The sequence below is a fragment of the Hetaerina americana genome, unplaced genomic scaffold (assembly GCF_022747635.1).
Source record: "Hetaerina americana unplaced genomic scaffold, ioHetAmer1.1.p SCAF_4, whole genome shotgun sequence".
In the NCBI taxonomy this organism is placed as follows: Eukaryota; Metazoa; Arthropoda; class Insecta; order Odonata; family Calopterygidae; genus Hetaerina; species Hetaerina americana.
In genome coordinates, this window is record NW_027286985.1 from 63,165,279 (window position 1) to 63,191,115 (window position 25,837).

The window sequence follows — 25,837 nt, forward strand, 5'->3', positions numbered from 1 at the left end:
GTTTTCCGTCGAGCCATTTTTTTTTAAGTATAGAAACAAAAAAGACAACGGGCCAAATCTGACTTGGATTTTTTAATTAATAGAACTTTAATTCCATAGTTTTCGCCATCGAGGATACACGGGTGTGCACTAGTGCATTGTCTTGCCGAAGAGAATTTTTTCTTTAACAAATGTGGACCTTTTTTGTTGATTTCTTCGATCAGCCTGAGTAATAACGGCGCATAATATTTTCCATATATCTTTTGTCATTTTTGCAAGTAGTCGATGTAGAAGATTCTTCGTGCGTCCCAGAAAACCGTGGCCATCACCTTGTAGGCAGATTCCACCGTCTTCGACTTCTTTATCGTCTTTGATCTCGTATAAACACTGAATTTAAGTGACGGACTCGAGCAACTTTTTCTTTGCATTCCTAAATTAATCGTGGTGAAGGGGACGGTGTACTTTTCTTCGGATATTTTTTCAGTTTATTTATTCAATAAATTTTCTAAGTACAGTATTTTGCGCTGCTTGCGTCTCCAATTTTTGCTTCCCGGAATAGTGGTGAAATTGGCGATAGCCATTTATTTCGTATTTAAAAAAATCATTCCAACGACTGGAGTCTTCCGTGTCTCAGTTTACCGAGGTCATCTGCGTTTATTGTGTGTAGTATTCAAAAGGGAAGAAGGGATAAATCGACCAGACAATGAAATGAGGAATGGAATACACCTAGCTCATGGGTAACCGGGTGGTCTGAGTCCAGGGGCGTTTTTGCGCCCTTGACAAGTACATGGTTCCGCACCATTTAATGGCACCAATATTTGAAATAGATAAATCGTAATCAGTGATAAGACTTCACTATTATTCTATTATTGCTATATTACAAAATTCATAATTTCTAGATTTATATGCATTAACTCGGTTATGACAGTACTCAACGGATTTTTTCGCTATGACTTAACTAATAAACAGCCATCATCATCGGAGGTCATCTGTCGTGTTTGGCAGGTCCATGGAGGTCCCTTATCCACCATGCTGTCTTTCCTGTGCCCTCTTCATTTCCTCATACCCGTCACCCTTTTACACGTTATCCGTCATTTTGATCCTTTCCTGCCCTCTCTTACATGGCCATTTCGTGGTGCTTTCTAGCACATCCTTCAAGAGGCAGCCCCTTCTTAGCACGTGTCCAAGTCAGTTTATTTTCCTTTTCTAGATTGTTTTCAGCAATCTTCCCTCTTCTTCCGCTCTCCTTAAAACTTCTTCATTCCTCACCCGGTTTCTCCCCTTTATGTTCTTCTCCATTACCACATCTCAAACGCCTCCAGCCTTTCCCGGTCCCTTTTCAACGTAGTTAAAGCTTCACAGCCATATAAAATGACAATCCATACAAAACACTTGACTAGTCTTTTTCCCAGTCTAGTATCTATTTTGCTACATAACACTTTCCTTTTCCGGTTGAAAGCTTGCTTGGCCATCGCCTACCTTATTTTAATGTCCTTTTCACTCCAGCTTTTCGTTACCTCCGTCGCCAGATACTAATCTCTCTCCACTTGTTCGAGCCTTTCTCCTTCCATCTCAATTATATTTCATCATCTCTACCAACATTCGCCACCTTGGTCTTGCTCCTGTTTGCCATCAAGCCGTACACCTCTTTCATGCCATTCAGATGTTGTAGCATCCCAATTAACTGTTTTATTCCTCAGTAAACAATCATGTAGTCAGCAAACCTGATGCACACAATCCCTCGGCCTCCAATTGACACTCGTGCAGCTTCTCTCCAGCATGCCCTGAATATATCTTCCACATAAAGGTTGAAGAGGGTGGGGGAGAGACAGCGCCCCTTTCTCAATTCCGTTCCAATTTCGAACCAACCCGTCCTCTTTTCTCCTATTCTAATACACATCTCCTAGTTTAAGTATAAATTCCCTATCAGTCTTCTGTCAATCCAGTTCGCACCTTTTTCTTTTAGGATTTTTAAAAAGTTTTCTCCATTATACTCGGTCAAAAGCCTTCTTTAAATCAACAAAACACACACACACACAAACCTTTCTTCTTCTCCAGACATCGCTGTCCGATGATCACACGACTCCTATTGTATCTCTTGAGGTCATTCCTCTTTTGAAGCCATAATATTCCTCCGCTGTGTTCTCCACCATGATATTGTTCAGTCTACTATTTTAGCACTCTCAACAATACTTTCGCTGAATGAGTAATGGCACTTTTCGTACCGTGCAACTACATTTTCTTGTAACTGCCTTTTTGGGGTAATGGTATCTTTTCTGATTTCAAGAAATCTGGCAGCCACCGTCCAGTACAATAATTTTTTTATTACAGAGGAATGGCAATTCTCTCAGCAAGATATTCGCTCCTATGCAGTATTTGTCCATTGCGTACTCCTGCACATTTAGCTTTTCAGGTTTTTCACTTTTACCTTGTGCAGATCACTCATGTACTCCTGCTCATATTTCCATTATTTATTTTCCTTTATTATATTTCCTTCACTGCTCTCTCCATAGCTGTTGGCTGTGCTCCCGATGTTCTTGTGCCACCCCACGTAATATTGTTCACTTTGCAGTACACCAAGTTATGCCTTCCCATTAATTATTCCTGAAGCATAAATCTGGGTACTTAGGGTGGATCTACTTGCTTTTTCATTAGTATGACTAGTTACGATTTCACGATAATCTATGTAGCTAACCAATGCTCAATGGAAAGGGGAGACAGAAATGGTGTGCGGTCTTGTTTTGGTGTTGATCTCAAATGATTCTTTGCAAGCTTAAACTTATCGTAATTCCTCTCAGCCGTGGCTACAGATACCGATATTGTAAAATAATGTTCAGAGAGTAAGTTCATTTTCGGGTAGCTTTCTTGGAGTTCCTATTCAGCCAATGCATTAAAAAATCTAAATGATGAACCTTTGGGGTTTTTCAATGTAGTAGCTCAATAATTTGATGCTAAAAGAATTTTATTTTAATAATGAATTAATATAGAATTATTTTCGTGCATGTTTTATGAATAAAATTTCCCTCGATTCTCAATCCGCGATAGTCATTGAATGAACTGCTTCACCAGTCAAAAATTATGTCCCCGGTAATTTTTTTAAGAGATTCAAATCTTATAACTTCATTATAGCGGGCTAAGTTACGGAGAAATGGAGAAATACGGAGAAGTTACGGAGAAAAAAGGTGTTAGTGCTTCGGAGTTAATTGATTTATCTTCAGCTAGCTCGCCGACATTATCTTTCGTTTTGGCTATCTTGTTTTCAGTTGAATCTATTTCTATTTTTTTATAAATGGCCTTGATTTTAACAAATATATCGTGGATCTCGTATCTTTTAGATCCTCCAAAAACTGCAAGTCATTTAATTAATATAATCGATCGATAAATATTCTGAACTTTGTTGTCATGCTACAATGACTTTATTTAACCTTTATATAACCTTAATAGGTATCCAATAACGTGTTTACAAAGGCAACACACTTGTTGCTATTAATTTGAGGGTGTAAGGATTTAGCAAGGGATAATGTGTCCCCTAATTAAATTATTATCTCAATTAAACTCTATACTACTCAATTAAAATTATTTATTTCAGTTGCTTATACACGGCACTAACGTCATGTAGTATGCTTGCCACCTGTAAGTAGACCGGGAAAGGATGTGAACTAAATAATTGGTTGGTCCACAACTGTTACCCTATTTCCCTTTATTATAGACGCATGTAAACCTACCAAATATAGGTAATAACAACAAAATGCGATGTACTGAGCTTGGGGATTCCCGCTTTGGATTATATCTTGAACATGCCCGTACTTCTCAGACAAGTTGGCGCCATTATAGAAGCTTTGGCCACAAATATATTTTCAGTCAATAGTCCATCTTGAATAAGTTTTTCATGATATCGGAAGGAATATCTTGCTTGGTTTTTTCTGTTCTGCTTATGGAATCAGTGAACCTCAACTCTATTATGTATTTAACATCAGCGAATTTTACATACCGAATAATTGTGTTAGCTTAACTTCGTGTGATACATATGGAGTGCTGCTTAGTTTTATACTATAATAATTAGTCATTTGAATTCCTATATTTATTTAAAAGATTGTTTTTATCGTAATACAATTAGTTAAAATAAATATAAAATAATACATTATTTTAACATTGTTGGGAATTAATAATTATAATAGAGTTTAAAATTAGGTTCAAGATGATTTATATTCCAAAATTAAATTGCTTACTAATTTTTTCAAATTTGAAAATATACCGCAATATTTTGTTTCTAAATTGCTACTGTCCATGAAATACCATCCATCCTCAGAGCAGAACAATATACATTTAACTCTTACTTTCAAAATGGGACACCATTTTCGATATTTCAGTATACAGTGATGTTCGTGTAAGGTCATCAAGAAGTCCACCCCTTTGAAAGCCTTTTCCTAAATATTTCCCTTTCGTAAACTTATTTAAATGTTTTAATGAGTACTCATGAATCGAAACAGATGGATTTAGTTGTTTCTAGCCTTTAAATCTAACTGGATTGCATAAATAAACATTAATAGCTTCCAATTCAAATAAATGATAAGATAAGTAATATAACACATTTTTATTTATACAAAAAATAACTATTTTCTCTCTTGTTTTTTTAACCTAAATTTTTTTCAAGAATGCATTACTAGTGACGGGAATTTAATTCCTCAGTCCATATACTGCCCAGAATATTGTGCTCGATGGACAAAGGCATTTCAGTTGTCATTTCTCTGGCATGTGTCCCGTGAAGAACTCCTATGAATAAGTTTCGACACTTAAAGAAGCAAAATTCAAACTAATATTATTCTTGTTTCCTTTGATGTAACAACTTTATGCACAAGTGTTGGAGTTAAAGTAGCTCGTAATCTATCGGAAAATATATTAATCATGAAGTACCTTCTACCGACAGTGATCGGTGAACTGCACAAATTATTGGTACTTTGAACTTCACAAAATTATTTTCTGTTTGAGAAAAGTTATTACAGAATAATATTAAACTATCTATCATGTTCGAAGAAGAGAAATCTTTAGTAGACAAACCCTTTTGGACAGTTTCAGGTTGAAATTTGTGGAATTCCTTCATTATGAGGGTAAAAAGAAACTTTCCACATCCACAATAAAGATTTTAATATTTCACGACCATGGTTTCGATACTGCGCATCATCGAAACCATGGTCGTGAAATATTAAAATATTTACCGTGGAAGTGAAAAGTTTCTTTTTACCCTCATAACCCTTTTGGACTTCAAAATCATTAAATTAAGGTTAATGAAAATTGGCATTCAAAAACTGAAGTTAGTAGCTAAAATTTTATAACTCATTTTCACTATCTTTTTTGCAATCTAAATTATCATAGCTGCATATTTTCTTGCTGACATTTGCCAAGAAAGGGCTAGTTTGGCAGCTTCGCAAAATATTATGCAATAACGACACAATTCTCCGGAGGAAATTTTCTTTAATTGTCAAATCCTTTATTTGTTAAAGTTTAGTTATTTTCTTTTCCATACGTTATTTCTTTCTGTGCTCTCCTTACTTTTCCCATAGCTGATCTTTTTATGTGAAATGCATCGCATGCATCGTTTTAATACTATAATTATTGGTATTCTAACGGTTGAGATAGGATTTGGATGGAAATACGAGAAGATACAACGGTAAACCATTTTTAGCTTCCCTCATCTAGAAAAACAACTTGACATCTGGCCCTAAAGTAAGTCCCCTTCAGTACTTCGTACTTCCTTCCTCCCTTCATTCCGCCAGACATGCCTATCCTATTCATTCTCCTTCCTCGTTTCCATATCATTATCCCCTCCATCACAGTCTTCAATATCCCATTGCCAATCAGAATACTCTGCATCCATCTATCCTGCCTCCTTTGGATTTCTCCGAACAGTATTCTCTCCTCACTCATCATACCCAGCACTTTCTCGTTTGTTTTATTTCTGTCCACTTAATCTTCTTCATACTTCCCTGGCATCCTTGCTCAAGGTCACTGTCATCAATTCTCTCCTCTTTTTGAAAGCTTCTTTGTCTAATGCAACTTTTCTTTTTATATCCCAATTACTTTCACCATATTGGTTCATAACACTTCCAGGATAGATTAATTGTTCCACCTACTCTAGATTATGGCCTCTTAATGTAATATTTTACTTAGCTTCCCGTTTTCTTGGACGCCTCATAACGTTTATTTTGTTTACTTTTATTCTCAACCCATATCAATGAACTGATTTTCCATTGCGCTCAGCATTGAATGCTACCCATAGCCTGAATGGCAAATGACAGCTTGATCATCCGCAACCCTAACTAATTTCATTAATTTTATAATCCACCGACTTTCATTCTTATCTCCAGTTCTTCCCACGCTTCCTTAACTATTTTTTCCACGTCACGTATGTATGTTGAGAAGGACATGTGATAATGAACACCCGTCTTACCCCATTTCTAACACTCCTCGGTCGCGGCGGAGTAACGTCCTCGCCCCCTAATCTAAAAAAATGTAATATGAAGGGGTTAGGTGGGAGATGGGATTATAAAGTCTCGGACTCGCCCCACTAGAGTCGATAAATAAATAAAGAAATAGTTCCTTAATAGTTAGGAGGTACCGCATGCGTATCTCCTCATCCGCGATTTGCACCTGAGCAGTTAGAGACATAAAGGTCACAGATAAACCTCCTATCACTACAATTAATTCCTACTTTGAGCAATATACATGTTTTCATTAGTTTTTGCAATTCGCTATATAAAAATCCTTATCGAAACCTGTGAAACAGACAGATATATCCTATTGTATTCTATAATACTATATATAATAATCACACGTGCCTCTCCTCTTTCTGAACCCAAATCGATCATACCTTAAGTAATCAGTTGACCCGCTTTCCATCCTCTTGTGATTGATCAAACTTATTGTTCTTTAGTCCTCTCATTTGGTTGTTTTTCCCATTTTTTGGAATCGGAAATAACACTGTTCTGACGATATCTTCCGGCAAAACTCTACCCTCATAAATGGTACGAATTAGTCTATAGATACTCTTCCTCTCACGATTTCCTAAAGAATTGTTGAACTCTATATACTCCCATCTACGTAACTCTGTTTACACTCTTCCATTTTATTCTCATAATTATCTTTCTAATCATCTTATCTTTAATCCTTGGTTTTCTTGCTCATTTTCCTATTCACTATTTCTATACAATGCTTGTAAAAAGTATCGATAAGAATTTTTTCCTGATGTGTGCATGAAGTGCTGAATTTAGACCTTCGGTTAAGTGTACGCATGATCTTAGATCGTATTGGTATTGATAAAATGACAGTGTATACCATTGTCACTGAAAATTTGGCGATGCGAAAGATCAGAGCAGAGTCGATTGCCTGCTTGCGAAGACCTTATCCAACACCAACGCGACTATTCCCCAACACCCTACAGTCCCGACTTGGCACTAGGAGACTATTTATTGTTTCCAAAAAGGAAGTCCTCCCTCAAGCAACACCACGATGGAACCCTAAGTACCTTCAAAGAAGCTAGCACGCGTACCCTTAAAAGCCTTTCGGAATATGCCTATCCGGGAGCGTTCGAGTCGTGGAAAAGCCGCTGGCAAAATTGTGTAGACGCTTAAGGGATGCACTTTGAAGAATTTTGAGGCAACATAGTAATTTATGAAATAAATCTATTTTCTTTCCAGAACTTTTCCCGTTAATTTATATACAAACCATGCAGTTTCCTTTGCACTTTCGATATCACTATTATAATATCACTTCCTGTCTTTACTCATAATTTTCTCCAAAGCCTGATGTAACTTCTTTAGTGTCGTTTCGGTTAATGCTTCTAAATTCCATTCCATAAACCGTCCTCCCTGTTTAATCCTCGTACATCTAACGCTACACTTCATTAGTACTAAATTATGATCTGAATCCGCATTCGTTCCCGGGAAACTTAGAATTCACCACGCTGTTTCTAAATCTGCGACTACCCATAATACTATAGTGTGATATTTTTCTGAATTCCTGTGCATTTTCTTTGTATGCCTACGTCTGTTGTTCTGTTTAAACCAAGTATTCTTTATGATCCACCCTTATCTCCTGCAGGATTCTATACGGAGGGTTATACATTATTTCTCTTTTAATTTAAATTCGTTTTGGTCCTTTTCTTGCCTTTTTCTTGACATATCTGTGTATGATCTGCATAATCGGCAATCAAATTACATCAAAGGAGTTGTCGGTATCTAAAATTAGTATTTTTATTATTTGCATACCATTTTCAATTATTATTTTAATTTATGTACATATCGTATGTATGTCTTAATGCTGTGCTTTGAAATATGCCTTGAAGGTATTCATATAGTGTTTTATTCTGTTTCAGTAACAGGAAAGATACATTAAAAATATATGTTTAATGACATGATATCAACCCAAATATTTAGTGAGGTTGGCCAAAACTTAATTTGAAGCTAAAATTCAATCACGATAACTCACCTCGCGATAGGGATGAACATTTTTAAACATCAAATTCCGTTCAAGCTGGTAAGTATGCGGAATCAAATGATCAAATTGTTGATTAAGTGAAATTATTCCGAACAGTTCTAAAACAAAAACTCAGAAAATGCTGTCCTTTTCATGAACAATTAGTCAGAATGAACTGAAAACCTTGCATTATTATTGGATAGTTTCAGTTGGTAGACATGGGAAGTACGACGGCTTCATGCTCTAAGTAAACTATCAGATAAATAATAATCATTCAGGTTTGGCGCCTATACAGAGGAGATAATTTGAGCTCCGAATTACATTGGCAGATGAAACGGTGAGTTTTTTGCAAAATTAACTGTCAATCAGACCTTAGGAAGGAATCCCTTTTCTCTCACAAGGTTCTTGTCCACAAGAAGAGGAAACACGACAATTCAACTTCCCGAAAATGATTCGAAATTCCAATACAGAACGCTGATTTACTCTAATGGATGTGACTAAATTCAATCACCACCTGCTACACGCCATCGTAGTGGCTTGCTGGTTAAGATGTAGATGTAACACGATCATTACCTATTCTAATTTTATCTGGAATTGCCACTAAAGGCATGGGCATGGAGCTGTTGGGTTAAGGCTGTCCTTATGGTTGGGGGTCATCATAGAGTCCCCATAAGCATGGTATAATCAATTTATGGACTTGACTCATATGTATCATTGAACAAAAAATTCCTGTGGCGATCGAACGTAAAGGTGATGTTGATCGTTATCTTCCATTGGAAAGGGATTAGTCATAATGAATATGTCCCAGGGAAAGGAAAAACAGTGAATGGACAGCACCTTATAGAGGTTATAGAAAGGTTAAGACAGGCCATGCTGTGGAGGAGACGCCGATTTGAAACTATTGAAGACATCCAGCGAAATTTTACCGCAGACTTAAAGTCTATCCCGAAAGAAGCGTTCCAGATTGCATTCGAAAGCTGAAAAGAACGCTGGGAGCGTTGTATTGGCAGCCAAGGGCTGTATTTTGAGGACGATGAGCGTAGTTAAGGGTAACTAATTAAATAAAGTATTTATTCAAACAGGTTTATTTTTTCTTGAATAGACTTTGTTGTCAAACTTTCAGCGTAATGATGACATTCAAATAGCAGTGCGACTTGATAAAAGTTCAAACATTTTACGGAATGACAAAGCATTGAGACAACTTTTGAATATTATCGAAGATACTTGTACGCAATCGAAATTGTACATATATACCTAATTAATCCATGAAAGCGTCATGAAAACGCTGTTACAACAAAAAATTGTAACATTTAATGATGACTTTTAATATATTTATGGCCAATAATGTCATATATAAAACGGTGTTTAATTAAAGATGTAATATTTAAAAAGAAAACGGAAAGTGACAACTGCTGTAGTAAGCAGGTACAATGAAAAAATGGATAAAGTCGAAGGAATATTTTAATCTTATATCCGGAAGATGTCTCCAGAAGTGTAAGGTCCTCATATAGATCATGTTTTCGACCAAGAGCGTCCTAGATAGGTCCCTGAGCAAGAAAAATCCTTTATTTTCATATTTCCTTGGCCGTCTTTTCAAAGAATGACATTTCAGTGTGTTCTATTCCCGTTTTCTTCGAAGCGAAAAGAAAATTTGGCCTTCAAAGGGCAAACCTAAAATGAATTATGTTTTAAAAAGTAGGGTCCACCCACCTAGGAGAATACAGCTACCAACTTGAAGCCAGCTAGTCAGTACTAAGCGCTTTATAGTCACGATTGTAGTGGCAAGGAAGTTGTAGTTACAAGTTACAACCATGAAAATGAATAATTATTTGCTTAGGAAGATTTACAAAACCTCGGGAGCGTGGAAAACAATTACATTTCGATGACGACACATTTAGAAAGGCGACGATGGATCTAAAAAGGCAAAAGTTAACCACCATGAACAGCTTTCTAAACACGACGACGTTTTAATAATTCTCTAGAATTAATGCTTCTCAAAGGCCGTCGTGGCCCCACTAAAAAACCTCTTGAAAATTCACGTCCAGCTCGACGAACGGACGTATTCAGATTGACGAGAGCAACGCCGAATGAAATCATATATTTTTTACGCGGCATTGAAAGTCTCTCCAATTCTTCTGCCAAGGGATTGCGAATATTTTAGAATTTTCGACGTTTCCCAGGACTTCAACATAAAAAAGTGACCCTTAAATCGACCCTTTTATACTCAAAGCAGCATAGTGATGGAAATGTCCCCCTGAGTTGTGCGCGAATAATTTCCTTGATTCCGTGGAACTCCGTCGAGTATTTATTTTTTTCCTTTTATTATTATTTTGCTTTCTATTAATTATAGCCCTCCGGCGATGGAAATGGCTGGCGGACGGAGTGCAACCCTCACGTGAAATACTCGGGATTGATTCTGGGCCATTGGCTTTGTCGCTGAAGAAATGGAAGAACGGGAACACGACGGCACGGGGAGAGAGGGGAGGTAGGAGGGAGGAGGTGAATACATCCCCTCACGAGCCATTAGGTCAGCTAAAAGGACACCCTTAATGAAAATTGGCCCCGAGAAATGAATAGAAGGGGAAAAAAGAGACGGTAACCTAGAGAGAGGAACATTTCATTTGGAATCTTCCTCATAGGGACTCTTAAGGCCACGGGATATATATTTCCCCTTGCTCTGTTTAAGATTCAGTCATTCATCACTCCTCTATCGGGAACTATAATAGGTGGGTGCCTACATATGTGCACGCATTCACTCTCTGAATGGTTGCAAAAGGCTGCTTCATGGTGGGGAAAGTTTATTCCTTTTCCTTTATAAATTTCCCCACGCAGCTGGATAACAAACTCTTTTGCCAATGACGGAATGGTTTTCAATAATAGTCATTGAAATATAGTTATTCCTTTTGCGCCTACAAACAAATTGAAGAATACAGTTTATCTAAACTAATACGTGCCTAAAATTGCACCTACTACAAGTATTGTTCGTAGCCTTTAAAAATAAATCTGTGTACATCGACTATTGTGAATATCACGACGAAATAATATCAGCGGGATCTTCTAAACCTGTGACTAATCCGTACTGATATTTATAAACATTTTTTACCACTTCGAAATATTTATGTAATTATTTACTCTACTCTTGTTTTTGGTTTATCTTATAAGCTAAGCAAACTTTAGTTGCAACGGCATGTATGTTCGTCATTGCTTATAAAACAATTTTGAATTGACGCGTAAAAACTAGCGATTTTTCGTTGAAGAGATATTTTATACGGTATTCTTCGGTTTGAGAACTAATATTTTGTTGATCAAAATAGCGGTAAAAAAATAATATATTCTCTCATGTAAATCTCAAATATCATTGCTGTAACGATGGATAACACATTGAAATCAATCTACGCCATTCAGGATTCGTATAGCCAAGGCTTTTCCACCGCGCAATCAAAAGTTCTCTTTGGGTCCTAAAATTACTCTTTAGGTCCTATTCACTGGCGTAAACTTTTACTTTGTTCTAATTTAACTTTCATGGCGTGCCTCTCTCTCGCTACTGATTGGCATAGATTTTTATGACTCACCGTCTTGGCCAAACGGAACGTCCTACCCGAGGGTAATTTTTTCTTCGATGTGAAATCAGTTTTAATTTTGTTTCAATGGCTATTTCAAATATGCAGCCCGGCCACTTTATATGGAATCTGCAAAATCATACGTGGTCCCCATCAATCATTCCCCGTCCCTTATGAGAGCACTTCAGTCCACGTCACTTGACACAGTCGAGGCCCTGACGACCGCAGCCTCGAATGACTCATCCATGCATCCAGGAGGGGTACTCCTCACCTACTCTGCCTCCATTATTATCTCACTCCATTCGGATGTTTCTCCAAAAGACTTCCTCCGTCCCGCTCCATTGGTCCCTTCGTTACGCAGCCCGGTGCGCCAATCGCTGCTTAATTAAACGTACCGGCTAAAATCCAGACGGTCACGACGACGGCCTGAGGCTGAAACTGCAAGCCAATTATTAGTTCTTCTAAAAAACAGACCTGTAGTTGCACGTAATATAAAACCTACATCTTCAAGTATATTTTACTTGATCATTATGGCTAGGTTAAAAGAGCTGCAACATATTTATTATTATTATAATTTTCTAAATAAGAAAGTTGTTCCTAAATTGACTGGTAACTCTAAGGTATTAATAAATGCTATTGACTGTTTCATTGACAACTCGTTCTTGTTTATCATGACCCTCGAGGTTTTTCTTATTTTCCAATAAATTCTTATCCTGAGCGACTGAAAGTTTTTAAATATAAGCTCTGTCATACATTAGATAAATTTACTTGGAAATCAAATGTGTACAAAGAATCCATATCCTCCGAGACTGCTTAAAGGAGCTATCGCAGCTAAATGGACGCTCTTACTTTTGATATGTACTTTAAAACCGGAATAAAGTGGGACGAGTGTCAGGTATTTAATACAACGATATGAAAGACTCTTTCATAAAGTATAGTTACATTTTTAGAAGAGAAAGAAAATAACCTTAACGTACGGGCAGCTTAAACTTTGTCCATCTGCTTTAATTTTTCTCCAGCTATCCCATCGACTACTCTCCGGAATTAATGTACCAGCTCATAGAAATAGTCTGTGAGCGTCATGCCTTATGAGAAAAAGTTAAAAAGGGGAAGTCGCCTTGATGGATCTCTAATATAAGGAATTATTATATACATATATATTATATTTTAATAAATAAATAAATAAATAAATAAATAAATATATATATATATATATATATATATATATATATATATATATATATATATATATATATGATTTTTCTGGTACCGAATATTCCTGGGAAACCATAACCGGCATAGGGAAAGAAACTGGCCCCCATACTCTGATGTGTGAATTTCACACGCCGTTGGGCTTAGTATTGGGTGAATTCTATCATCACCCATACCAAATTGACCTTTGGGTTGATGACTGTGTTTATAATTTTATATATATATATATATATATATGTATATATATATTTTTTAAATACATTTTCGGGGAAATATGCTCTCGTTGAAACTTGGTACTTTATTCTATAGAGTTTTATTGGCATATAGAACTGTGCTATTGCGAAATCTCGCTGAAAATAAACTAAAATTTTAAGACAGGGAGGAAACAATGATAATGAAATTTGAATTTTAATTTAATTAGCTATCACCCATAATTATTATTTTCTAGAACACATTCAGGCTATTTCATAAGCGAGACAGGGAAACAGAGAAAAGAGGGGAGAAACGAAAAGGCATGGTAAAGGAAAGGAGAAAACGAGGAAGGATACATGCTCTCAGGTTTCTCTAAGTATACTGTTCATGGCTGATAATTATTATTTTATCGTTTTAATGAAATCGTTGCTAGTTGGAAGTTTATCAGGTGTTAACGTTTATTCAATGTACATTTATGAATACAATTTCACACAGTTGCATCCAATTATATTTAATTTTTGCATTTTTTCTTAAATGTATTTACATTGCTTAAGGAAGGGCTCGAATAGTTCTGCAAGTAGACTTGTGATGAGAACTCTAAAATCGGTTTTACCTTCAATAATGGTTTCGCTGGTATTGGTCAATTGGAACATATTTCTTTATGGGACCGTTTCTCATAGCTGTAAGAGAAATAAACAAGTCCTTGTAGTTTACTCGTTCAGGACTCTCTGATGGGGTAAATATTTACCACAATTATCAAATCTGCTTGTCAAAAACTTCATGGTAGAGACTTACTGAAATTGCGCTAACAATCTTTTTCTAAATACTTGCACTTGAAGCTGTAAGAAACGGGCCTCCGACCGAAGTGAAGATACATATACATCTACATAATACCCCGCTAGCCGTCGCAAGGACGTATGGCAGGGAGTTGTAGGTCACCAGCCATTCTACATATATTCCCTCTATCTCTGCATGCACCTGGCACCCCGCGATCCACCAAAAACTGCGTGGGAAGGGGGTGACCGAAAACTAACCATTTCAACATGCCTACATATAGTACGAGTATTACATGGATAGCAGCTAGTCCTATGCCTACACAAAGAGGATAAGGAAATACGTTAAAAGATGGGAGGCACGAATGAATTTCAGACATTTATTACCGGTTGGTATTCTACACATTCCGGAAGGACAATTCACAAATACAATAGACTTGGTATACAATCGCCTACATCCCACCTGGTTCAAGGGCGTACGGTGGGGGCTGTTAGGACGCCAAACTTGTTGGAATTTAATCTTGTAATCTCGTATACACCTATTTTCGACATCTATTTGAATCTATCAGTTCGACAATCTAACTCTCTAATTTTGTAGCAATTGTCGGCGCTGCCAATTTAATTAAGAGATCTAATTATATCTATAATGTCGTTCACCAAACCACACTCTTTATATCTTTGTAATTACTTTAAACTAGCCCTGAGTCTTCGTACGTACAAGTATATCTAAAGGTTCCCTCCCCAGATTCTGTTTTAAATATGTGACGCTTTGTACCCTTTGGTACGAGTTTTTCACGAATCTAGCGGCCTTTCTCTCAAGCCTATTGAATTATGTAATTAATGTCATTTGTAATGGATCCCAAGCGTTCCACGCATACTCAATGTGAGGCCTTACTAAAGATAAATAGCACGTTTCCTTCTTTTTTCGCCACCACACCTTCCGACAATACGTTTGACGAATGCCAGCTTTTTAGTGCCCCTAAAAAAAAACGTGCGGAAATGTTTTCTCCAAGAAAGATCCGATGCAATGGTGACCCCAAGTATTTAACTCCATCCACGAAGCTCATCCGAGCACCTCCGAGTTTGTAAGTTGCTGAAGTTTGGTTGAGCTTTCTATTTTTTATGAAATGCATCATCAGTATTTCAATCCTAAGATTGGTTCACTGCAACCCTCCATTCTTCCCTATTTAGAGTTAATTTCATCACCCTCTCATAGGTTCCCTGTTTAACATCCTTCTTAATTCTCCCCATGTTCTTTCCTTTTGGCCTTCCTCGCGGGGTCTTTCTTTCAATGTTTCCTTTTATCATTTTTCTAACTAATCCATTGCTCCTCAAGGTATGTCCAATCCATCAAGTTCTTCTTTGCCGTAAAGTTCTCCGTATGGTTCTATCCTCTTCTGCTCTTCTACGAGGGTAATCCCAGAAGTACCCACCCAACAAAGAAAGCACAAAAATATTGGGAAAAAATGTATTTATTTTTCAGCAGAATCTCCTTTCAGCTCTATACACTTTTCCCAGCGATGTTCAATAAGTTTGATACCCTTTTTATTATAAGAATTGTCTTGCTCCTCAAAATAGCCATTAAATGCTGACATCACTTCTTCACGGTTGTAAAATCTTTGACCACCAAGCCATTTTTTCAAGTTTGCGAACAGAAAATAATCCGAGGGGGCTAAATCTGGCGAATAGGGCGCATGAGGTAGCAATTCAAACTTTAATTAATAAATTTTGGCTATGGCAATAACGGATTTGTGAGCTGGTACATTATCTTGATGAAACAACACTTTATTCTTAGCCAATTGCAACTGGTTTTGTTTGATTTCTCAGCTCAAATGTTGCAATAAGTTCGCATAGTACTCGCCGTTGATAGTTTTTCCTTTTTCAAGATTATTCCATGCGCATCCCAAAAAACTGACGCCATGACCTTGCCTGCAAATGAAACGATCTTCGCCTTCTTTGGAGACGGTTCTCCCTTTTGAATCGATTGTTTTGATTGTTCTTCTGTTTCGGGTGTGAAGTAATGGACCCATGTTTCATCCATGGTTATGAAGTGGTGCAAAAATTCTGCTTTGTTGCGATAAAACTTTGCTTAACACTTTATTGAAACATCTTCACAAAATTGGTTTAACTTGAATATAAGCAAACGCGGCACCCATCTTGCACACAGCTTTCTCATGCCCAAATTTTCAGTTAATATGCGATGAACTGCACTTTTTGAAATGCCTACTATGTCTGCTAGCTTCAGTCGCACTTTCAGTTCGACGATCATCCAATATCACTTTGTGGGTTTTCTTCGCCGTTTCTAGAATCATCCCCTCATTTGGCCGACCAATGCGATGCTCGTCTTGACAGCTCGTACGGCCTCGTTTAAACTCTGCCATCCAATATTTTACTGTTGTAAACGAAGGAGCAGACTCACCCAGAGTAGAATCCAGTTCAGCCCAACTATATTGGTTGGGCTGAGGCCTTTCAAATAAAATATTGTATTGTATAAGGGGACCAATTTTCTCCATTTTCACAAATTCACTGAAAACGATCACTATTGATGGCTACCAAACAAATACTAAACAACGTGGCGTCTTCAAACTCGAAACATGATTTGTAGATTTCGTACTTTCTAATACAGTGATATTTTTGAAACAACTATCGCCATCTCTAGGTCAGGCCGGGTAATTATAGGACCTCCCATGAATATACGTCATCGTTCCTTACTTTGCCTGTCCATTTAATCTTTAGCATTATCCTCCATTACCATGTTTCAAATGCTTCTATTCCTCTTTGGTCCACTTTTGCAACATTTCATGTTTCCGATCCGTAGAGTGTCATGCTCCAAACGAACGCTTTGACGAACTTTTTCCTTGCTTGCAATATTATGTTCTTTGAACATTGTAGTTGCCTCTTCTCAATGAATCAATCTTTACTTGGGCTGTTCTTTGCTTGATGTCGGTCGAGCTTCTTCCATCCCAAGTTATACTGCTGTCTAAAAAGATGAAGGATTCCACTGGCTCTAGTTTCACTCCTCGAATTGTGATATCTGCATTAAGCTTCTCTCTTCCATACACAACGATTTTCGTTTTCTTCTTGTTGATATTCATATTATATTCCCGAAGTACTTGGTCCATAGTATTCAGGTTTACTTTCAGGCCCCCTCGCGTCTCTGCTACTACTGCGATGTCGCCTGCGAACCGCTGCATGTTAATGTCTTCGCCATTAACGTTGCCTCTTTTGATGCTCAATTCTTATGCTTCTTTTATTGCCTCTTCTAGATGTACGTTGAATAGTGCTGGCAAAAGGTGCATCCTTGTCAAACTCCTTTGTTTATTTTAGCTTCTATATTCCTTCCGTTTTTCATTTGCATGGTTGTAACCTGATTCTTGCTGAAGTGATTCTTCTGTCGTTGTAATCCATTCCATGCACTTTTAGTATCTTGAACATTTTGTTTCATTCGACATTGTCGAATGCCTTCTCCAAGTCCACGAATACCACATACTACCTTGATCAAAAAGTTCCCGGAATAACCACCGTGTGGCGCTCCCATCGTTCCGATTTGAGTTCTGTTTTTTTTGTTAAATTGGTACATCTGTTGTTGATATTCCCTTTAAATCTTAGTGTCATAACTTGACATTTGCAAAAGTTACGTAGCCAAGAGTACATCTATCTCTGTGTGTGTTGGCGATTTTTTACAATTGCAGAAATGGATTTAAATTTGCAACAACGAACTTGTATTAAATTTTGCGTAAAAAACGGATTTAGTGGCGCACGGACGTTGGAAATGTTGGAAAAGTGTTTCGGCAACGATTCTCTAAAATAACGGTCGTTTACCAGTGGCACGAGCGGTTCAGAAGTGGTCGTGAGTCAATCGAAGATGACGAACGCAGTGGCAGACCATCGACATCGAAAGTCGGTGAAAAAATTGATAAAGTAAAAGAAATGTTGGTCAATAACCGCAAATTAACCATCAGAGAAATAGCGGAGGACTTGAACATTGCCTATGGATCCGCCCAAGACATTGTGGTTAATGATTTGTGCCAAAAGACCTCAATTTCATGCAAAAAAGAGACCGTGTTGACGTCGCAAAAGACATGATTTGCGAGGCTGAATCCGATCCCACATTCATCAAAAGGATCATTACTGGAGACGAGACGTGGGTTTATGAGTACGACACGCAATCCAGACATCAGGCAAGTGAATGGCGTTCACCAAATGAGCCGAGACCAAAAAAACCACGTCGTTTTCAGTCAAAAAAGAAGGCAATGCTGACGGTTTTCATGGATTACAACGGTGTAGTGCATCATGAATTTTTGCCAGAAGGCCAGACAGTAAACAAAGAGTATTATTTGGGCGTTATGAGACGTTTGCGTGAAGCAATTCGCCGAAAGAGACCAGAAATGTGGGCAGAAAACTCGTGGATTTTGCACCATGATAACGCACCGTCGCACAGTGCTATCATTATTCGTAATTTTTTGACGAAAAATGCAACAAATACCATCCAACAGCCACCGAATTCACCTGATTTGGCTCCCTGTGACTTCTTTCTGTTCAATCGAGTTAAAAAACCATTACGGGGAACGCGTTTTAGCAGCCGAGAGGAAGTAATGGAAAAATCGCAGGAAGCACTGATGGACATACAGAAAACCGAATATAAAAAATGTTTCGAGGATTGGATCAAGCGCTGGCATAAGTGTGTTGCAGTCGATGGGGATTACTTTGAAGGGGACAATATAGATTTAGATGAATAAACTTGTATTTTTAATTTTCTGAATAAATTCCGGGAAATTTTTGATCAAGGTAGTATAATGCCTTGTTTGCATGGATCAATTTTTCGGCTAGTACCCTCAAGCTGAGTATTGCCCCTCTTGCTTCTCGGTTTTTCCAGAATCCGAATATTTTTTCAGAGAGGCTTTCTTCTACCTTTCCTTCTATTCGTCGGCTGATTATCCGAGTAAGTATTTTCGATGCGTGAGAATTCAGACTCAATGTACTGTGTGTGTTATTCGCATTTATCTGTTCTAGGTTTCTTTGGCATTGCAATCATTACACTCTTCTCGAATTCCTCAGGTAGGTTTGTAATCCAAGAATATCGTATCTACTAGTTTGTTTCTTTCCCCCGATTGTGGAGCGTTTTGTAAAAAAAGTCGCAACAGCGTTTTACATGAACTCTCCTTTCTGAATCTCCTTTGTCCGTTGGATAATAGGTCCTAAGTGTCGAGGAATGTCACAACGTTACTAACAATAATTTGTTCCAAGACTTTACAGGAGACGGAGGATAACGGTATTTGTTCGGTAATTACTAAGGTCTTGTTTAATGAAAACTTCGTTGCAATTTTTCACAGTTAAAACTTTATTGCCGACCATGGTTTCGATACACTGTATCATCATCAGGTCAAATCTTGACCTGATGATGATACAGTGTATCGAAACCATGGTCGGCAATAAAGTTTTAACTGTGGAAAATTGCAACGAAGTTTTCCTTATGTCTCGATTCCACAACATCACGCCTGACTCTTCAGTTTTCGTAAGGTCTTGTTTATTTCCGCTTTTAAAAGTAGGTGTGATGTTGGCTATTTTCCAATCCAGGGGAACGACATTTCCTGAAATCGATTTGATAAATATGTATTAAAAAAAAGAGCAATTTCGGTCGCGAGCTCTTTCAGTACCCTTGCGAGAATATCCTCTGGTCCCGGTGATTTATTTCTTTTTATGTGTAGGAGTTGTTTTGTGATTCCTCCGCGCGTAATTTTGATATCATCCATCTTTGCGATAGGTGTGACGTGGCCTTCACTGGATGTATCTCTGTCATTAGTGAATACGCTTTGAGAGAAATTATTTAAAACATTTGATTTTTGGGTGGTCTCTGAAGATTTGCCGACGATGCAGTGGTTTACCGTGATCCTGAGGACACAGCAGCTTTATCAGATCACCTAAATTCTACACAACTCTGGTGCGACACTTGGCAATTAGATTAAATTTGAAAATGTACGTAATAATGAATAGTTTGGAAAAGAGCAATTCACTCTAGAACGCCTACTGCATCGGGAACGCCTGAATGGAATGTGTAGACTCAATAAAATACCTAGGCGTTACCCTCACTCACGATCTCTCCTGGGTGAAAAACATACGGGGAAGATGTGGACAAGCTAACATAAAATTAGGATTCATTAGAAGAGTACTAGGTAAATGCGATGAAAGAAAGAGAAATGTTGTTCATCAACTCACCTACGCGACGAACATTCCCGGAAGCAGCATGAATTCATCAAATAGACGTCGCGGAAGCCCAAGGATTTATGTTATCTGTCGTTGGTTAGACCTCATTTAGAAATGCTGCTAGCATATGGTAACCTCTCGAAGTTAGATTTATTCTGCATTGGATCACGCGCAGCGTAGAGGAGAGAGATTTGTAAAACGTTGTTATGGTAAACTTAGTAGCGTATCCAAAATATTAGAGCAGCTAGACTGGGAATCACTCACGGAGCGAAGGTTATGTTACAGATCGAAGCTCTTGCATGAAATGGAAGGAGGTCTCTTTAGCAGAGATGCTGAGAAGGTATTGTTACCCCCATCGTAACTACGGTAGGAGAGATCATTAAGAAAATTAGAGAGATTGAGTGTAGAGCAGATTGATTTAAGATGCCTTTTTCTCCACGAACGATAGGGGATCGTAATAACATTGTTCGACCGCGGTAGGGTCATGTTCGAGTAAAATTATTCTGGTGTGTATTCACCCACTGCCACAAACCCTAACGGTGGCTTGCAGGAAATACTATAAATAAATAATAAACAAAATAATAAATATATAACCATTCAGCATATTTTATCAGCCCACTTGCTTATAACGTCTTTGTACTGCTGTCTTAATTACATTGTCAGCAGTTTATGCGAACATTATTTCTTAAAATTTCTTGCTTTGCATATGAAGTCTCCAATTTCATCCGGTTAATGTCATGGAAGCTTGTATTTATCACTCTTTGAGCCATTTTCCTTTTATCGGCTAAAATCTTAGAGACTGATGTCTAATTTTTGCATGTATTTCCTTTCTTGTTCCTTTTTGTCCTATTTGAAGTAACCCTGGCAGTAATTAATGTTGACCTTTGCCACAGATACCAACCAAAATTACTAAAACTGTGCAACATCTTCAGGTGACTTCAAAAACGAGTCATAAAAAAGGAAAATTGAGGAGAAAAAACGGAAATGATGAGTTAGCGGCAAGGGATATTTTGAGGGAATCACGTGTTTTTAATTTTCTCCTCTGGAGACCTTTTGCCTTTTTCATGCTGCATCACTCCTGCTCATTCTGAAGCAGCGTACTGTATTATCGACTTTTTATAGCTCTTGCATATATTTTCTGTTTTTCAGGGTAAGGGAAGCATAGTATGAGTACAGCCCAAATCTAGAACCTGTTTTCTTAACTGTCAAACTACCCACGTGAGGGGAAAATACGAATTTTGCACATGAATATTCCTAATCCTCGTCGTGTGTTGCCGCTCTATGACTTTGCTATTGATTCTGCTCTGCTAGGGTGACGTAAAAATTTAAGTTTTACTCAGACGGGATATGCTTCGACGGTTGATTTGAATGCACCATTGTGCTTACTATTTAGTGGTAGTCGCCATGGCTATTTGCCGACACTCCTTTGTGATTTAATTCCGCTCCGAGATTTCCCGACAGAGTATCCACGTTTTCCGTCTCATCATTATCATCGTTGGCAATCTATCTATTCGAGGTAGATTTTGAGCGATATCTAATGGCAACATTACCCATCGAGTAGACCACTGCTAGCGTGTATGGCGGAGGGTGGTTCCACATCACGGCACACTTATTTAAATTTCATTCTAATTGCGTTGTGTCACAACAGCGTTGCATTGCGTTAAGGCTATGCGCTAATTTTACATTATTTTCATGAATGATATCCGTGGAAGCTACTACGCTCTCGGGAAAAAAGTACATTTTTGTAATAACCAAGGCGTTAATGTCGCTAACATAAAGGAGTAAAAGAAGTCCAATGGCCCTTACTTGGTGAGCACCTGGTGTGAATTGGACTGCATTACAACTTGCACCATATATGAGTACTCTTTGTACACGACCATTCAAAAAATCTTTAATCCAACCTTGGATATTTTTATCCAGGCCATAAGCTCCTAACTTTTTGAGTAGCTTGCTATGAGGCCCTTAAGGGCTTCCTCTTGTTTTTGCCATGAGTCCATTAGGACTTGCCCTTGTTCATCGTAAATTATTTTCTTCCTCTCTTCTTATTACTTTCTACCTGCCTTTTGGAAGTCCAAAGAGCCTCTTCCTGTTTTTCGTCTTGCACCCTTAATTATATTCTCCTCTCTATTATGACCTTCGTCAAATTTCTATCTCCAACTCAGTCCACTTTTCTCCCTTCCTCGAATTTCCTCTACAAATTTCCTCTCTTCTCCCATCTCATTTAAAACGTTCTAGTTAGTACCCTGGTCTTTCCTGAGTAGTTTCTCCATTCACCTCTAAACCCATATTTCAAAAGCTTCTAATCGATGCTCAACCTCTTGCCTCGAGGGTCAGCTTTCGGTTTCATGGAGCACTCCGCCCCTTTTTAAAGCCTTCATTAATCATTTCCTTCTGTATTTACTTATCGTAACTGGCTTCAACTTCCTTCTTGCAGATGCTCCTTTTGCAATAACTTCCTTCACCAAAGCATTCTTTGTCCACGGCAGCTTTTGCAATCCGCAATTAAATATACGTACACCATTTATTCACGACATCAAGGCTTCCTTTCCATGAAATGAATTCTCAAATCATAAAAAATAATCAAGTAGTATGTATAATTAGAGACAATGGTTCCACGCGCCAAATAAACTTCACATGAGCACACCGCATCTTAAATGAACTCCTCTATCTCAAATAATTTTTGCCACTAAATGTAAAAGTCAAATTTAAGTTATTCATGACTGAGAGGATTTGGACTGCAAGTATACTGTCAGACGCGAAGAGGCTGAAAGCATCCTGGCACATTTATGTCTGAAAAATATAAGACTAATTAATTATTTTTGCGTGGAATATTCGTATATTTGTTACTAATGTTGTCACCCACTATTTTGAGGAGTTAATTCCATTACATTGCATTCACAAATTCAAGACCCAGGAATCGTAAAGCCAAGTTAAAAATACACACTTAATTTTTATTGTGTCTTTATTCCCCACCGTACATGTTCACATATTTGATCATATTTGAAGGTAAGGAGGTTGTGAGTACAGAGGAAAATCATAAATTCCCTGATTGCAGCTATTTAAATCTGATGAGTTAAATCGCATTGCAAGCAACTTCGCAGATGAAAATCAATTCAAATTTGGATTACTTAATATGATATACCGAAAGCTGGTGGGATCTGAAACTATCCTTATTTAATGCTGAAGTAATGCGATTTCATTTGGTTGATGTAACTCAACATTTTCTATTGGATGCAGTGTTTTTAAAATTCACCTTTTAAGGGGTAGGATTTCCGTTTAAGATCATCGGCTAATAGACTCTATGAAAATAGGGCGATTAAATGAAAGCATTCGTTTCTAATGCCATCAGTTGAATTGGTTTTCTCGAATAGATTGCCAAGATCGTTTACGGGTGTAACCCATTCGGGTCTGAGGTAACGTACTCAAACTGAAAGTGTTCGCATTAAAACTGAGATCAAATCGGAGTTCGCGTTGGAGAGGTGTTGCAAATTGGCGAATTTCTCCAACAGGGGCGGTTGAATCACCTCAGAGAAAGAGGTCGAGTCATCGGAATCACAATGAACGGAATAGTAACGAGACGTATCGAAAGGTGATCGGAACGAATCAAATCGAAAAATAAAAGCTGTCCGGAATTGCATGAAAAGAATGCATTTTCGAGTGAATCCTATCGAAATAGCCCATCTCAATCTGAGAGGAGAATTGCGTGGAGGGAATTCATTGAGAAAATGCGCGTAGTGCCCACGATGAGATGACTATGGCGGTTTTTCGTTCACCAACCTCACCATTTGCTCGGTATCCCTTTCCTCTCGCCCAAAATCCTCCATCCCCCCCTTTACCATTCCTCTCGTGGACTATGTGGAACCCTTCCTCGTATCTGCCCACCACTTCTCTCCCCGGTATATCCGTCCACCTCTTTTTCCGCGTTTTACCCCAAACTCAAGACCGTTTTATGCCTTTAGCTCCTTCGGGTCTTTAATCACCACGGTTGGGGAGTGAAAAGGGATGCTGGGAATGGGTCAAGATAGGTTGTCGCCAAGCGACTGCCCGCGGAGAGTACTCGGGCACTTTGCTGTCTGCAAAGAATGGGGTCGATGACCGCTGCGGAGTTTTAACAGATAGGGTTATCTTCGGCGAAGAGGCACGAGCTCAAGTGCTTTGGACTCGGCTGAACTACCCAATGACCTGTTGAACCCACGGATATTTATCGATTTTGGAGTTGTGGGAGGTACGGCGCCGCACCCGGAAATTCATTCATGTGAGGCGTAATTTAATTTTCTTTCTGGCATGCAAGTAAAAGGAGAAAAGAAAATTTTGTGCCAATATAACGTCAGTCGAAATAATTTTCAAGCTCTCTGTTCATAAGCATTTTGTCCAAACATTTTTTTGGCCATGCTTCTTTTTATGACTATCACGCTCCTTGATGCAACTTTACATACGCTGTATCCGTTCGTTGATCCCATCCGCATAGAATAAGTACTGCTGATGGACTCATGATATTATTCAAATAATTACCTCCACTGGAAAGTGGGTCAGTCACACCCTTCTGTAGTGCTGCGATTTTGGGCGATGGAATCGACAAAATGACTGAAAGATTCAGGATGGAGATTTCATTGAATTATTGAAATGGAGTAAATGAATTGTGCTGTGATTATAATTTAAATTATGATAAATATATATATTTTTTTTCTTCAAAACTTATATGAAATGAAGTCTGAAATCACAGTTAATGCCTTATTTAATTATTCAGTATTTTTCTGTACTTCAACCGTGAAAATGATGAATTACGAGTATCGTAATATATCGCCTGAACCACTGGCTCCTGGTCACGGAAATGGGAAAACATTTCAAAAGCATTTAAGTATTGTGTTTAAGGATAGAATAAAAAATAAATAAGTATTCAGATAAAGAGAAGAAAATACTCTGAGCACCTAGAGATACTGAAGCTCCGCGGGGACAACTGGAGAAGAAAAATGTAACGGAAAAGGATCAAAGAAAAAACTTAAGGATTTTAGAAAAAACGATCTGCGTAAGAAGGCAGAGGCATAAGAGTCAAAATAATAGGAAAGAATGAGTAGTAGGCTAGAAAAATCGATATGGAAATAAGGAACGATGCTCCCTTATCAATGTTCAACCGAATCCAACTGTAGAAATACAATCAATAAATGCGGTAAACTTCGCTCGAATAACTATTGAGAAGGTTTCGGAGAGAGTTGACCCCAAGGGATTTCACTCATCGGAAAAAATGTTAAATTTGAACCGAATGATTTTTTTAGGTGAATTAGAGCTTAAGCAACGATGCGGAATGATAAGAGCTGCACTCCGTGGCGAGTAGCTGATCAAACGAATTTCATCATAAACGCATTCGCGTTCAACTCAATAACCTAATTGGGGCACAAATACCTATTTTTTCCCACAGATTTATGGCTTAAATCATAAAACGTTTTG